Below are 11,299 nucleotides of genomic sequence, written 5' to 3'. Positions count from 1 at the left end.
GCCCGGGCCTCTCTCCTCCCGGCGGCCGGGCAGCTCCGCCCGCGCAGCCCGCGGCCCAGGCGCCTCTGCAGGGCGCGCGGGACGCAGGGCGCTGGGAGCGCCTGGAGACACCGACCGCGCACTGGCCACCTGGGGCCGCTGGATTGCTCGAGCAGGTGCGACCCCCGCGGAGGGCCTCGCTGCACGGGTTCGGAGCGTGCGGGGGTTGGGATGGACCTGGCCGCCTGGGTTCGGAGGGTGCAGGGGGTGCGGGGGAGCTCGCCACCGGATTTGGAAGGTGAGGGAGCCGGGGTGGACCTCGCCGCCTGGGTTCAGAGGGTGCAGGGGGCGCAAGGGAGCTCGCTACCCGGATTCGGAGGATGAGGGGGCCGAGGTGGACGACACCGCCCGGGTTTGGAGGGTGCAGGGGCCAGAGTGACCTCAGTGTCCGGATTCGGAGGGTACGGGGCCCGGAGGGTGCGGGCCCGCAGTGTGCTGCCCTCCTGGCGGGTCTGCGTGCCGACACTCAGCGCGGGATGAGAGGGCGGGCGCACCGGCGAGGTTAGTGTTGCGGTGGGGCTGGGGGCATCCAAAGGGGGCGAGGCTGGTGCTCGTGACCGTGGGCTTTCGCGGCGGAGCCTTTAAAGCGACCCTGGGCGGCGGATCTGAGAAGGCGCTTGGGCCGCTCAGGTGGGAGCTCAGGCCCCGGTACTTGGGGGCGTCGGGGCTGGCAGTTGGGGCGCAGTCCTGGAAGTCCTCAGAGGCCATCCGAAAATAAAGTGGTTTCCACGTGGAAATTCGAGGGAGTAAATTAGATAGTTCCATGACCTCTTTTTGTCTGAAACTCAAGTTCGAATTAATGAGGTCAGTCCGCTAATTAAATTAAGCTCCTAGAAGCAGGTAATTTCGGAAGTCCTCCGTTGGGGACGGCGGTTTGCTTTCTCCCCGGGACTCGTCCCTCGGCTTCGCTGACCCGGCCGCAGGGAGAGGCTTGCGCCCCTGGATCCGCCTTGATCCGAGTGCCCTGTTGTTAATTAAATAATAATTGGTGGCGACCTCCTCCGCGCCAGCGGGAGCTTGGCTCCCTGGGGGGTCCCGGATGCCCGGAACAGCCCACCCCGGAGGCGGCTGCTTTTGAAGACCCTGAATTTTGAAACCTCTTGTGGGCGATAACAAGGCTGCGTGTGCTCGGAGCTTTGTACCCGCTTGGGGTTCAGCGGTGATTAAGGGCGGAGGTCCATGCGGCCGCCCTGATTGGGGGCTGGTTAGTAAGTGGGAGCCGTGGATTTTTGCCCAGCAAGTCACAGCATCCTTAAGGAGGCCTGAGGGAGACCCTTGTCTTAATGGGAATTAGGCTGTCTTAGTAGTGGCTGGATGGAAAACGCCTGGGGGAGCGTGTTCTGAAGGAGGCAGGTTCCATTATGATGCTGAGGAATTTCTGGTTTTTCCAGAAGGAAGAACTGGGTGGAAAGTGGGGCTCTTCCTTGAGCCACTGTGGAAGAAGCTGCAATTCTTCCAAGATCAAAAGGAGCCCTTTTTGAATAAGGTGGTTTTGCCTATAAAGGCGCGTCCCCGTGGGCACTGTTGACAGCACTTGGCTGCTTGGCATGAATCAGATCCCGTTTTGGGGGGATGGGGAGGGAATCTTTCTGCCTACTGTCCCCCCAGGACATTTTGCCTTAGAAAGCCCTGTTCACATTCAGGTGAGTTTCCAAGAGGTTGTCATTCGTTCATTTATTTGGCGAGCGCTTGGAGTCGAGTGCAAGGCCCCCCAGCCCACATCCAGGGGTCACCATGTGCAGGTGACCTGCTCCAGGCCTCTGAGGGGCCCCGGACATGGAGAGTCATGGTCGCCTGTGAGAAATACCAGCAGGAGGAAGATAAAGGAGTCCTGAGGAACTTTGCGTTTAACTTTTCATAGCCATGGGGAAAAAGATGGAAGAAAAAGTGTGAAATTAAGAAAAACATGCCAGGAGTTGACCAATATATAGGAAAGCCCTAGTAAAAACTGATTTTCATAGAAAAATATTTCTTTATCTTACTTGTCTCATTTCCACAAATGTAGTAGAGTCTTAAATGATCGTGCTGGTGTCCTTGTCATCTCGCATGAGCATTCCGGCCTTTTCCAAAGTGGGGCTCAGTGAGGGAGCTGCTCCGGGTAGCAAGAGCGCGCTTCCTGCTCCAGAAGAATCCTGGGGGTGAGGGTCCCGGTTAGCTCCAGCCTCTGACCCCTGAACTCTCCCTTCCCTGGAATTCCAGCTCCTGCTTTGTGAATTTAAGGCCCCTCCTCGCTGGGGGCTGTTGGATCTGCAATCTGAGAGTCACTCCCCAGGGGAGCGGCGGGGGTGGCCTGGCTGGAGAAGCTGGCAGAGAAGAAGTACCTTTACAGCCTCTTGTCCTGAGCCTGAAGGAGGAAACATTTAGGATCTTCCATCGTCCAAGTGACCCCGGGCAAACTGACTGACTCCTCTGCTTTGACTGAGAGGGGAGCGTGCAGAGGGGTAGAGAGGAAAGCCCCCCAAACAGGCTGGTCTTTTTCGTCTTTGGAGCCCCCAGCCCTTCACCTGGACACTTGCTGAAAGTCCGTGAACTGATTGGGTGAAGGGCTCGGAGCCTGGAGCCCCCGGGCAGGTGACCCTGGTGACCCTGGCCACTGTGCCTTACCCCTGCCTGCCCCTGTGAGGGCCTGCCATTCTCTGACGGTGGATCAGAGATGATCTAGAGTGTATCGGATTTTCTCTGCCTGTTGCATGAAAAGGGGCTCAATACATAATCATCTGACGGTCGTCCGCCCTGTGCCAGGCTGGGGGCTGGCCACTGGGGCTGCCCCCTGGGAGTTTCTGGGCTAGTGAGGAGACGGGAAGGGATTGGACAATCAGTGCACAGTGGGACAGGGATTGCAATAGAGGTGACCAGTGGGTGCCATAGGGTACAGAGAGGGTCCCCAACCCAGTCTGGGGGAGGTTGGGGGTGTGGGGATATGAGAACACCTGGGCGAGGTCTGGCTGTCTGATCATTTCTTTGCCTGCCTTGCCCTGGGCCTCAGGGGAAGTGGTCTGGTTCTTGGTCCAGGGGCGAGGAAAGAGCCACCAGGTCATCGGTCATCGTGATCCTAGCAGTGCCTGCGGCAGTGACAGCTAACGTCCTGGCTTCTCAAGTGTTTTCCTCCTGCCAGGCATGCAGGAGCACAGCGTCGCCCTGTTGCTATAGATGACCTCATTCGAGTCCCACGGAACCCCAAAGGGAGAGAGGTGCGGTGGATGCGTATTCCCATTTTACAGATCGGGAGCCTGAGCTCAGAGGAGCGAAGCTGCTTGCCTTCGGGCACACAGCTAGTGAGTGGGGGCGCTCAGATTGCCCCCCAGGCAGCCTGAGAGAGAGAACTCAGCCCTTAATCGCCCACAACACACACAGCTAGGATGCACATCACTCAGAGGGTGCCGTCACTCAGCGGGAAAGTTCATCCAGATAGAAAACTATTCTCCTTGTTACTGTGGTATGAAAAAGCTCCGGTTCTCGAACGAAACCCATGGTTTCTGATCAGACCTCTTGACGTGATAGGCCTTGTTTTTTTCTTTGGAAGCAGATAAAAGAAGTGTTTTGAAGGGGCTAATGAATGTTAACGTCGTTGGCGCCATTGGTAATATTGAGGTCAGTTTTGGGGGGACAAGGATGAGTCTGGCCTGAGGCTTCCCACGGCTTAAGGGGTTTCCAGTCTTAATGGGGTGGAGGGAAATAAGCTCATTATCAATACTGGGGCAGAGCCAAGAGCCTGCCTGGGCCCAAGGTTGGTGACCTGGTGCCTCTTGATGGGTGTGCCTGGGGATGGGCCAGCTGAGGCACGTGTCACTTCCTGGGAGATGAAGCCCCTAAAATCCTTCAGGGCTGCTGGGAGTCTGGAGCTGTGTAAAGAGCAGGGGTCCCCGGGACCGCCTATCACCTGTCTGTGCAGGGAGGGGGTGGGACTGGCACCGATGACCTGGACGGAGTTTGAAATTCCTTGTGAGGTTTGCCAAGCCCCTCTCCTCGGGCTCTGGGGGTGGCCTGGAGCTTCTGTTGTCCAAGCTGCAGATTTCAAAGCATGGGCGTCAGAGGCGAGGGGCTCCTAGCCCACCCCCCCAGAAATTCTAACTGAGGCTGGAGAGGCCAGACTGGAGCCGAATTCCGCCCTCAGGAGTTCCGGGAACACACACACGTGGAGAAATGCGCAAGGTTTTAGCAGGGAGGATGGTTGGCGATAGTCCTGAGCTGCTTCTCTTAAACGCTCATCTGGGAGCCGCACCCGGAGGCCTTCCTTAGGTGGATAATGGTTGCATACAAACGGTGGCTGCGCCTGGCTGGCGCAAGCTTCCTCAAAAAAAAAATGTTTTGGCCTCTCAACTCCCTGAAGCCTTTGATTTTAGAAACTGTGTGTCATGTCACACGTGGCCGGCACCATTTTCGTGTGAAAAATTCAGGCATCCAGCAAAGCCAAGAGAGTTGCACAAGGAGCCACCGGACACCCGTCCCGGATTCTGACAGTACCCGTTTTACTCGACTTCTCTCGTGCGGTGTTAAGTGAGCGTCTAAAATTGTTCTTCCTGGGTTTAAATATTTGCCGAGGATGTCGAGCCTCGACTGTGAGTAAATATTGGCATTTGAAAAGTCACTGTTTCCTACCTTGAACTCTGTCCCCGGCGGTCTGAACCCCAGTGACCTGCCCCCCCCCAACTTCCCTGGACGGAGATATGGAGGAGACGTAGGGAGTGTCCACTGGTCCTTTCGCCCCTTGATTTTCTCCTGTCACTTCCCCAGAGAATTTTATCTTAATTCATAGACTTTCCTGCTCGTAGGTCTTTTATTAATCGATTGAGCCTATTTGTCTGCAAGGGAAATATACACAAATGGACTTCTGAAAAATTTCTTGTGACCTCAAGTACTAAGTGTTTAAAAAAAAAATCACTTCTGGGTTGAGAAAACTGAATGATCAAACACTATAAATCCATTACGGATTTTTAGAAACGGAGAAAGGAAAATGTTACCGGACATAAGCTGTAGGTTAATCACTCCCTTTGGGAGGCGGGGGTCCCCTCACTGGACGCACACCCCTCCATCCCCCCATGGTTCAGAGGGGATGAGAAGGGCTTTCTTATGTAAAGGATGGAGAGGCCTCTGGGGAAAGGGACGACCTCAAGGCCTGTCTGCACTGTCTTTTCAGTAAAGACTCTGAGGCCCTTTGACTGTGCCCCTTGGAGACCCTCTGAACCCCAGCTTGAAGCCCCCTTCTGGGGAGGAGAGAGAAATGGGCAAGATTCATACCCACCTTGGCAGATGATTCCCACCTGGGGACGGTGGTGATTCCTAGGTGACAGTAGTAACAGATTCTGCCACCTGCATATTCTGCATGGGCCAGGCCCTGTGGATTGGGATGTCCTGCCCCAGACTGTCCTCACTCTGGGTTCTGGTCCGATTCCTTCCCTGGCTGCACGGAAGAAATCAGAAACAGCTCCCAGAATCCTCGGTGGGGTGGGGCGTGGCCGAGACCCCTGACAACAGGGGCCTTTCCCCGGGCTCCGATGGACCCGTGATGCGGCTTGAGCCTGAGGAAGGGTAGGATGGAGCGGTGGGGACTGGCCCACCGGCTTGGGTCCCGGGAGGCCTGGGGCCAGGGAACGGGTCGCACACTTGAGCAGAGCTGAAGCCTGGCCTGGGAGGAGGGAAATGAGCCTTCGAAGCTCCAGGATCCTGAAAATTCAGCATGCAGTCCCTGCCCTGGGGAGAAGAAACACTGAGTGAGGGGCCGAGGGGGCCCTTGCGCTGTCTCAGGTGCGCAGCTGCTCCTGTCCGGGGTTTATTTCCTTCTCCCCTCCCCCACATCTTCCTCCTTCCTGATCTTGATGAATTGCTCTGGGTTCCCATCCTCCTGTGCTGGGAGCCTGGGAAACCGCAGGCATTTGCCCCTGCTTCCTGCAGGGCCCCTATCGCCAGGCAGACACGTTCCCAGCAAGGGACCAGGTCTAGCTCCTCTGCGTCTCAGGGTCCTGAGGGCGCCGGGTGTGGAGCCCCCCCAGGGGGTGTTTGTGCAATAGAACCCAGTGACTGGAAAGCATCGGTGGTTCCAGACTCTCCTGCCTGTGTGTGCACTCAGCTCCAGGAAGTCACAAAACCAGTCAGGCCACTGGCCTGGCCCTTCCCGGCCTCACTGTGAGGTTTTCGGATGTGGGCCAGCCCCACAGCTGCATTCAGGCCTCTCGGGTGTCAGGGTCCGGGGCAGGTGGGACGTGAACTTCCCTCCACCAAGATTACACCAGGATGTTGCTGGAAGCTGGGTGCGTGGGTTCTGTATCTCTAGATTTCCCGTTCTGGACGTTTCACAGACATGGACTCATACAATATGTGGACTTTTGTACCTGGTTTCATTCGCTTAGAGTAATGTTTTCAAGGTTCATCCATGTTCTCGAATGTATCAGTACTCCATTCCTTTTTCATGGCTGAGTAATATTCTGTGGTATGGCTATGACGCATTTTATTCATCCATAGATCAGTTGATGGACATTCAAGTTGTGTCCACTTTTTGGCTATTATGAGTCACTCTGCTGTGAATATTCACCGACAAGTTCTTGTGTGGATGTGCGTTTTCATTTCTCTTGTATGTTTACCTAGGAGCGGCATTGCTTGGGTGAGTGCTAACTCAAGGTGTAACCTTTTGAAGGACTGCCAGACTGTTTTCCAAAGTGGGTGGACCACTCTGTGTTCCCACCAGCGGGGTTTGGGGTTCCGACTTCCGTGCCTCACCAACCCTTGTCCTTTTGATAGTCATCTTGGTGGGTGTAAAGTGTTACCTTACTGTTTTTTAATTTGCATTTCTCTCATGGCTGATGGTGTGAGCACCTTTTCTCGTGCTTGTTGGCCATTTGTATATCTTGCTTGGAGAAATGTCTATTCAGGTCCTTTGCTCATTTTTTTTTTAAAGATTGGCACCTGAGCTAACAACTGTTGTCAGTCTCTTTTTTTTTTTTTTTTGCTTTTTCTCCCCCAATCCCCCCAGTACATAGTTGTATATGTTTTTAGTTGTGGGTCCTTCTAGTTGTGGCCTGTGGGACGCCGCCTCAGCATGGCTTGATGAGCGGTGCCATGTCCGCACCCAGGATCAGAACCTGCAAAACCCTGGGCCGCCGAAACGGAGCACACGAACTTAACCACTCGGCCACGGGGCCAACCCCATTTGCTCATTTTTTAATTGGGTTTTTGTCCTTTTATTAGTAAGTTATGAGTTGTTTATATATTCTAGACACAAATTCCTCATCAGATATACAATTTGCTACCATTTTCTCCCATTCCGTGAGTTGTCTTTTTATTTCGTTGATGGTGTCCTTTGAAGTATGAAAGCTTTAAATTTTGATGAAGTCTATTTATCTGTTTTTTCAGTTTGTTGCTTGTGTTTTTAGTGTCACGTCTAAGAAGGATTTGCCTCACCTGAGGTCCTGATGGTTTATGCCTGTGTTTTCTTCTAACAGTTTTATACCATTAGCTCTTCTGTTTAGGTCTTTGACCCATTTTGAATTAATTTTTGTGTGGGGTGTGAGGAAGGCATCCAACTTCATTCTTTTGCAGGTAGATGTGCAGTTGTCCCAGAACCATTTGTTGAAAAGACAGTACTTTCCCATTGATTCATCTTGGCATCCTTGTTGAAAATCAGTTGACCATAGAAACATGGCATTATTTCTGGATTTTCCAGTCTTTGTCTTTGATCCCTATGTCCATTCTTATGCCAGTGCCACACTGTGTTGCTTACTGTTGCTTTGTGGTAAGTTTTGAAATCAGGAAAGGTGAGTCCTCCAGCTTAACTCTTCTTTTTTCAACATTGTTTTGGCTGTTCTGGGTCCCTTGAATTTCCGTCTGACTTTTAGGATCAGTTTATCAACTTCTGCAAAGAAGTCAGCTAGGATTTGATAGGGATTGTTTTGAATCTGTAGCTCATTTTGGAAAGAATTGCCGTCTTAACAATACTGAGTCCTCTGATCTCTGAACACAAGTTATTTTCCCACTTATCTAGGACTTTTTATTTCTTTTCTTTTTTTTTTTTTTTTGAGGAAGATTAGCCCTGAGCTAACTACTGCCAATCCTCCTCTTTTTGCTGAGGAAGACTGGCCCTGAGCTAACACCTGTGCCCATCTTCCTCTACTTTATATGTGGGACACCTGCCATAGCATGGTTTGCCAAGTGGTGCCATGTCCGCACCCAGGATCCAAACCGGTGAACCCCGGGCCGCCGAGAATCGGAATGTGCGAACCTAACTGCTGTGCCACTGGGCCGGCCCCAGCACTTTTTATTTCTATCAAAAATGTTTTCTAGTTTTCAGATTATAAATTTTCCACTTCTTTTGTTGGATTTATGGCTAAAAATGTGGTTCTTTTAAATATTGTAAATAAAATTTTCTTAATTTGGTCTCCAAACCGTTCATTGCTAGTGTGTAGAGATAGAATTCACTTTTGTGTGTTGGTCTTATATTCTCCAATCTTGCTGAACCTGTGTATTAGTTGTAACAGTGTTTTTAGTGGATTCCTTGGGATTTTCTACATACGAGACTGTGTCATCTACTGATAGAGAGATCATGTTCTTTCTTCCTTTCCAATCTTGATGTTTCATTGTCTTGCCTGTTTGCGCTGGCCACAACCCCGAGGACAATGTCGGACAGAGGTGTTGAGAAAGGCCGTCAGTGTCTCATCCCTGACCTTTGGGGGAAGCATCGAGTCTTCCCCCATGAAATGTGCTGTGAGCTGTGGGTTCCTCTGGAGGCCCTGATTCGGGTGGAGGACGTTCACTTCTGTTCTGAGTTTGTGGAGCGTTTTATCGTGAAGCGGGGCTGGATTTTGTCAAGTGCTTTTTCTGTATCATTGAGGTGATCTGCCGTTCCTGTTCCTTTAATAGGCTGTACATTCCATTAATTGATTTTTGGATGTTAAACCAACTTTGCCTTCCTGGGACAAATCCCGCTTGGTCATCTTTTAGAATCCCTTTTACCTTCTGCTGGGTTCAGTTTGCTGGTTTTCCGTTGAGCTTTTTGCGTGTAAGAGATACCGGTGTGTAGTTTTCTGGTGATGGAATCATGGTAAGATTGGCCTCCTAAAATGAGTTGGGAGGTATTGGCTTCTATTTTTTAGAAAAGTTTGTGATGAGTGGGTGTTAGTTCTTCCCTCAATGTTGGGTGGAAGTCACCAGGGAAGCCATCTGGCTTTTCTTTGCATGAGTTTTAAATTTATTAATTTCATCTCTGCTTGTTAGGGGCATATTCAGCTTTTCTGTTTTTTCTTGAGTCACAGTTATTAGTTTTGGTCTCACTGAAATCTCTGTTTCATCTAAGCTGTCTAATTGATTGGCACACAGTTGTTCATGTGTCCCCTTATCATTCTTTTTATTTCTGTGAGGTTAGCAGAAATGTCCTCTTGTCCATTTCTGAATTTGGTAATTTGAGTGTTTTCCCTTTTCATCTTGATCAGTCCAGCTAAAAGTTTGTCAATTTTGTCGACCTTTTCAGAGAACAACTTTTGGTTTTCTTAATTTTCTCTATTGTTTTTCTGTTCTCTTTTTCATCAATTTCCACCCCAACCTTTGTTATTTCCTTTCTCTTGCCTGCTTGCTTCTGGTTTGTTCTTTTTCTAGTTTCATAAGGTGGAAGGAGAGATGGTTAATTTGAGATCTTTCTTCTTTTCAGTATAGACATTTATAGCTATGAATTTCCTTCTAAGCAAGCTTTGGCTGCCTCTCACACATTTTGATGTATTTTATCTTCTTTTTCACTCATTTCGAAGTATTTTCTAATTTCCCTGTGATTTGTTCCCTGACCCACTGGCCATTTAGACGTCTGTTGTTTAATTTCTACATATTGGTGAATTTCTAAAATTTCTTTCTCCTGTTGATTTCTTATTGCATTCCATTGTGGTTGGAGAACATTCGTGGTGTGATTTCAGTCCTTTTACATTAATTGAGGCTTTTTTATGGCTTAGCACGTGGTCAGTCCTGGAGAACGTTCCACGTGCACTTGAGAAAGACGTGTGTCTGCTGTCCTTGGGTGGCGTGTCCTATAGATGTCTGTCGAGATGTCTGGACTCTTGGGGTACAACAAACCAGACAGACAATTATTGCTGTCCCATAGGGCTGGCATTCTGGCCACGGGAGACAAACAGTAAGTAAGAGATAATGGAGAAGCATCTGTGCAATACAGGAGGAAAGGAGAGCCTGGTAAGGGGGCTGGGAGTGAGGGGTGTCAGGGCGGCCTCATTGAGAAGGTGGCGCTTGAGCAAAGACGTGAAGGAGGCGAGGGAAGCAGGAAATTGTTAAGTGAAGAATTTAATGGAAGTTGGATCTAAAAACACTTTTTTGCACTTAACATTTTTTAAGTTGTGCTAAAATACACATGACATAAAATGAACCCTCGTAACGTACACTGTTTAGTGGCCTGTACATGCACATTGTCATCGAAGCGTCAGCACCATCCATCTCGAGAACTTCTGCATTTTCCCAAACTGAAACTCAGTTCCCGTTAAACACTCACTCCCCACCCCCTCCCCCAGCCCCTGGAACCCTCCATCCTACTTTCTGTCTCTACGAATTTGGTGACTCTGGGGATAACGTGGAATGACATAATGTTTGTCCTTTTGTGGCTGGCTTATTTCACTCAGCATGACACCCTCAAGGTTCGTCCACGTTGTAGCAGGTGCCAGAATTTCTTTCCTTTTTGAGGCTGAGTAATATTCCGTCGTGTGGGTAGACCCATGTTGCTTATCTGTTCGTCGTCGATGGACGCTTGGGCTGCTCCCACCTTTTGGTTGTTGGGAATGGCGCTGCCGTGAACGTGGGTGTGCAGATCTCTCTTCGAGTCCCTGCTTTCGGAAAGCACGTTTAACGCAGTGACCAGCCCGGGGCCCATCTGGTCCTGGGACTCCAAGGCCGAGACTGTGCAACTCCCTGGCCTCACGTGGTTACTCTCCCACGGAAAGAGCCCACCTTTCTTCTTAGGTCTCTGGACCAAGCAGGGGTGACCCTGGATGTTGGAGAAATTGTGGATATGACTCCTCCCCACGTCCAGGGTTCCCGTCCCCCAGGGAGGAAACATACTTCTTCCTGGGCACCTGGTGCCTCACCTGTGTGGGTTCAGCCCGGGTCTAGGGCAGGACGGAGGGAGGCGCTAGGCCAGAGAGAGACCAGGGGAGAGAATGTCTCCTGCAGAAGGAACCTCATTAACCCACCAAGTGCTCTCTCATTGCCTCGTGACCTGAAACGCGGCTGGTTGTGCAGTGTGTTCTGTGCGCATCTCATGAGCCATCAACCTGGGAGCATG

At 51.1% G+C, this 11,299-nt stretch overlaps 1 protein-coding gene across 14 annotated transcripts in view; it reads left to right on the top strand.

Moving 5' to 3' along the window:
- SHANK2 (SH3 and multiple ankyrin repeat domains 2) overlaps positions 1-11,299 on the top strand; it is a 561,061-nt gene that overhangs the window by 1,007 nt on the left and 548,755 nt on the right. For 3 of the 14 annotated variants that reach the window (XM_070565749.1, XM_070565744.1, XM_070565736.1), the window contains exon 1: positions 29-155. The exons of the other annotated variants lie outside the window; for them this stretch is intronic. The gene's annotated coding sequence lies outside the window, so the exon portion shown is untranslated. Of the gene's footprint in view, positions 1-28; positions 156-11,299 lie in introns of those variants that run through there. 14 annotated transcript variants of the gene reach the window in all.

The sequence above is a fragment of the Equus przewalskii genome, chromosome 11 (genome assembly GCF_037783145.1).
Source record: "Equus przewalskii isolate Varuska chromosome 11, EquPr2, whole genome shotgun sequence".
Classification (NCBI taxonomy): Eukaryota; Metazoa; Chordata; class Mammalia; order Perissodactyla; family Equidae; genus Equus; species Equus przewalskii.
The sequence above is the reverse complement of the archived record's forward strand: the minus strand, read 5'-3'. Positions and strand labels throughout refer to the sequence as shown.